The sequence below is a fragment of the Cynocephalus volans genome, chromosome 14, assembly GCF_027409185.1.
Source record: "Cynocephalus volans isolate mCynVol1 chromosome 14, mCynVol1.pri, whole genome shotgun sequence".
Lineage (NCBI taxonomy): Eukaryota > Metazoa > Chordata > Mammalia > Dermoptera > Cynocephalidae > Cynocephalus > Cynocephalus volans.
In genome coordinates, this window is record NC_084473.1 from 62,977,761 (window position 1) to 62,983,156 (window position 5,396).

General features: G+C 41.9%; 1 non-coding gene across 1 annotated transcript; it reads left to right on the forward strand.

Moving 5' to 3' along the window:
• Positions 1–1,182: 1,182 nt before the first annotated feature.
• On the forward strand, positions 1,183–1,346 carry LOC134363484 (U1 spliceosomal RNA). The gene has a single exon (XR_010021732.1). It is a non-coding gene; the product is annotated as a U1 spliceosomal RNA (small nuclear RNA).
• Positions 1,347–5,396: the final 4,050 nt, after the last annotated feature.

The following is a 5,396-nucleotide window of genomic DNA, read 5'->3' on the forward strand; positions in this document are numbered from 1 at the left end:
TAAATTAACATTCAAACGGTTACACTGGCAGAGAGAGACAAAAATTAGTTACCAAGTTGTATCTCTTAAAAAAAATGCTAGTTCTTTTCATAATATGAATCACTACCCTCTCTCAAGTGTCAGCAATCAACAAAACCTCGGTTCCAGAACTGCATAGGGATGTTTGTCACCAGCTAATGGAGATGTTTTGTTTCTTTCTTGGAGATTTAGACCGTAAAGACTCATTAGACAGTGACCATGGTGACTTTTCAAACTTGGTTGCTAATGAATTGCTAATCTTCCTTCCAGCTTCTCGCCTTGAAATTGTGCAGTGATCACGGGGAATGTCCAAATTGAATATGCACCCAGATCTGTGTTATGGTCTGTGCCTTCCTCTCTACCACTTGCATTCTTCTTCCAGCCTTGGCTTTCGTGTCTAGATGTCAACAGAAGGCCTGGCATGGTGACATCAGGATCTCTGTTTATTTCTGTAATCTCCTTTACCACTTCAGAATGTTTCCATTTTAAAGAGTTTGGGTCTCCTATTGCACTATTTGGAGGGTTTGAATCAGAATCATCAGAAAATCTATAGCTTCCATGTTTGGGCTAAGAATATCACCTCCATCTTGATCATGTGTTTGGCCTCAGAACAACTTCAGAACCATTTCCATTATATCTTTCAATAAAACCAATCAGTTCCATTTATGAGCATGATGATTTCATGTCAAAAGAGATTTTATTTATATTAAAAATACATATATCCATAAGGAGGATGCTTATCGAAACATTAGCAGTAGTATCCCTGAGCACTGCATTTTTAATATTTATTATTGTTCATATTGAATTGCCGACAGCCAACATGTATCATTTTAATAAAAAACAGTAGGCTACCACAAAAGAACCATCTCTTCAGGTCCTTGGGGTCAGGTGAAGAGATACGTAAATGAAGTGTTAGCAGCCTTTGCCTCACTGCTTTCTTCTCCCTGCTGAGTACCAGAACCTGTGCCTCATCATTACCTGGATTTGACAATACCTTGGACACAATCATACCCCGTGATCATAGTCACATATGTTGAAACGCCTGATAAAACATGGCTCTCATTAGTATACTTTCAAAATAACCTTTCAGGAACTGTGGTTACAACAGAAGAAGATGAGAGTAAAAGAGGAAAACCAGTGCCTCTTTAAAAGCAGACTGTCCCCATACTTACCTGGCAGGGGACATACCATGATCATGAAGGTGGTTTTCCCAGGGTGAGGCTTATCCATTGCACTCCAGATGTGCTGACCCCTACGATTTCCCCAAATGCGGGAAACTCGACTGCATAATTTGTGGTAGTGGGGGACTGCGTTCGCGCTTTCCCCTGATTTAAAAAAAAAAAAAAAGCAGCCTGTCCTTCTCAGATCCTTGCCTAAAAATGTTTGTATTTGCAGTCCACCTGCCCTAACCTATGTCTCATATTCTCCTCTTCCTTGGGCTTGCATTCGCTCATGTTTCAATTAGTCATTTAACATGTTAGTGATGAGCACCTACAATGTGTCAAGTGTCATGACTGTCACTGGAGATAAAATGGGAAGCAAAGCAGATGCAGCTCCTGTTTTCATAACGATCACAGTATTTATGGAAAGACAGATGTTAATTAAATAATCATATTAATAAATCTTTAATTACAAACTCAGAACAAACATGGTTCTAGGAGAATATAAATTCAAAGAATCTACCTTGGACTAAAGAAGAGGGGTAAAGATGGAGGTCAGGGAAGTCATTCTAAGGAGGGGAGACTTGAGCTGAAATGGGCTGTCAAAGATGGAACCATGGAGAGTAGACCCAGGAGGAAGGGGTGGCTATGCCACCTTGAGGAAACAGCACGAGCCAATGCCCAGTGCCAGGAGGGAGTGTGGCATGTGTGATACCAATGGAAGGCTATTGCGGCTGGATTAGAGGAAGTTTGGGGAGAAAGATGGGTAATGAGATTAGTGAGGCAGGTTAAGTCAGATAAAGCAAATCATGAGATCATGCTAATGATTTTGGCTTTATTCTCAGAGCAATGTGAACCATGACAAAGTCATAACCAGAAGGGTGACATAATCATATTTCCATTTTTCAAAGATTATTCTGAGAGCAGTGTAGGAAGTGGATTGTGGAGTAGTCATAGTAGCTCTGGGGGGATCTGGTAGGAGGCAACCTCAGTAGTTCAGTCTTCCTAGACCAGAGAGGTGGCCACCGAGATGGGAAAAAAATGAATGGAATCAAAAGATAATTCAGAGATAAATTTACATTGTTTGGTTATAGTTTGGCCATGGGGAAAGAGGGATAAGACAGTGGCAAAAATGCCTTCTGGGTTTTTCACTCTGCAAATCAATGAGTTACAGATGATGGAACAATTAGTGAACACAAGAGAACAGGTTTAGAGGACCCAGTCTGGGGCATAGTGGAATAGATATCAGGGGCCGGGGTTGAGCAGGCAGGTATATGGATGTAGATTTCAGAGGAGAAGACAGAGTGGGTTATATAAAGATAAATGAAGCCATGAGCAAGTACAGTGTTACTTGGGGAGGCACAAGTGAGCACAAGAATGAATTTGGCAGACCATGTCCTAGGTCCTCTTTGGTTTAACACTCTAACCTGCTTCCTTAACCTCAACTGCTGGCCTGGTTCTGCAGTTTTCCTCCCATCTTCCATGTGTGACAATGTAGGAAAGCTGAACACACTACTCTGACCCTGCCTTTGATAATGACTTGCTGGATTTTGACCGTACTGTTTCATCTCCCTCTTCCAGCATCAGATGCCACAGTCAAGATGTCTTGAATCTTAAGGAGAGCTATGAGGTCATTAGAGACAATGCTTAGCTTGAAACCTGGACTGTAGTTTTTCCATCTGGGCTTCATTTGGGAACAAAGGGCTTCCTGCCTACTCATTAATTTATTATTTCTGTTCATATCAAGAGCTGATTTATAGTATATCCAACACATGCACTAATGAACCACGTCATAATCAAGTTCTACTACACTGTGCAAATGACTATAATTCATTTGATACGTCTCATGCAGCACTTATATTATGCCATAAATTATTGTTATTTTTACACTTGTTTTTTCTCCTCCATAAGAATTCAAACTCCTCAAAGACAGGGATATTGCTTTATGTAGTTTTATACTTTGCATGGCACCCAACATAGTTCCTGTCACATAAGTACACATCACTATGTACTCCTGTTTCCTTCTTGAATGACCAGGAGCTGTCGGCTGTTGTACATGTGTGAGGTGATAAGAAATTGGGGTAGGAAATAAAGGAATGGCAAAATCTTGCATAAAGTCAATGTCTAATCAATATTTGTTGATTAATTAAATTTTAGGCAGAGTTGACAGATAAAGAGGAAAAAGTTCAAAGTAAAGGATGGGGAATAAGCCCAGAGTTCATCAAAAACTCTACATCCTTTCTTGCCCCACCTCTTGTGTATGCCGTTCCTTTGCCTGCAACTCTATATCAAGCTCCCTCTCCTGCCTGCAAGGTTCAGCCCAGTGGTCACTCTCCTGTGAAGCCTCCTCCCCACTGGCAGGTCAGAACTGGAGGCATCTTCCTTTATGATCTCACTGATTGTATGACTATTCTATCATTTAACATGTTCCTTCTATGTGTGCATACACCTGTCTGCTCTTCAACATTAGGCATTCTCCTCATGGGACTGCACAGGGTCAGCTTCCAGCACAAAAGCAGCACACCGCAGGATGGGCGAGTGGAAGAACAGAGGGATGAATAGGGCTCCATACTCACAGCTGACCTAATTTCAGGGGTACTTATAATACTCTCCTAACTCTAAGATATATAAATGTGACTTACCTGCCTGAAATTTCTTTTTGAAGGAAAAAAGACTATTTTAAATTCCAGGGTTACTTTATTGTAGAATTTAAGTTCAGGTCAAATACAGATACATCTGGGATATGATCAGAAAACAAGAATTTTATCCATTTTTTATATTTTAAAATCTCTATGGCTTTGGCCAAATCATTGAAACAATTGTTTCAGTACTATTTTTGTAAAATGGGAATAGGAATCTATCAAATTAGGCAATGCACAAGAAAGCAAATTATCAACTGAGACTGCATCCACATAACGAGTGTCACAGCAGTGGTTGCTGCTGCTGATGTGGGGAAATCAGTGGTGGTGGCCTTCAGTCCATGATTGAGTCCACAAATGATTACTGAGTGCATAGTGCATGACAAGTGTGGTGTTAGATGTTTTGGAAAGCTGGGAGGAGTTTTAGAAGATGTGGTTTGTGTTCTCAGATTGTTTGCTTTATGGATTAGGAGACCAGACTAGAGCAAATCAACTAAAGACAAAATGAGATCAGACCATTAGGGCCATCGCAGTCCTCAGAAGGAAGGCAGGGGGAGCATGAGTTACACATTTAGTTTTATATAAGGAGAGGTCCCCCTTTGCTCATAGACACCTCTGGCTTTTCCATGATCTAAGGGGTGACACTCGCATCAGCCTCTACTAACTGGTACCTCCCTTCTTTGTCATTCACCCACTTCCTTCAGTGCGTCTCAGCTCTGAATACCCCATACAGCTGAGTCCTTTGGCTCAGTCTTTCTGATCATCACCTGCAGGCTGTGGAGTGTCAAAAGCCTCTGCAGCCTTGGCTTTCTCGGGGGCGATGCTGGGTGCAGCTCTTGGAGCTGATCGGGTCTGCTGGCCTCTGGTGCCTCCACTGGGCCTGCTGTCAGTGAATGGGTGCCCGCAGCACTAGCTCACCCACCTGAGGGGAACAAACAGGACCAGTGCTCCAGAGCTCCTCAGGGAGAGCTCTGCAAACTGGTCACTGGAACCCATCACTGCCTGTGACTTATACACCAGGGAAAGGTTAGAGAAATTTATGAGTGGGCACCATATGCCAGCCCAACATCTGCTTCCTCATAAGGGACATGAATATAGGATGGTGCTGAGTACATTAAAGATAAGCCTCAGGCGCGCGCACACACACACACACACACACACACACACACACACACACACACACACACACACACACACAAATGCGATTTAACTGCTTAGGAGGGTGAAGACTCCAAAGCACTGTTAGGACTTTTTATACTCATCTTTTAAAAGAATGTTTTATGTAGGCCACCAAATATAAATGTAGCTGAAGGTGCTGTCTGTAAGGGTACTGGAAGGCCCAGAGTCCTTCCTTTAGCCATTTCTCAGAGGTCCCTGAGCTACTTTCATTAGTGCTGAGAATCTAAAAGATACAGTTGCAAAACTACTTTTTTGGTTGGTTGAGGGAGGAGGAACTGAATTTCTATGTTAAACACTGGGGAAAGGCATATCCCATTTAAACATAATTAAGATGTTTGGACACATCACAGATCAGGACCTTGTTTATCAGTCCTCTTGAAGTCAATTATAAAATTGACTT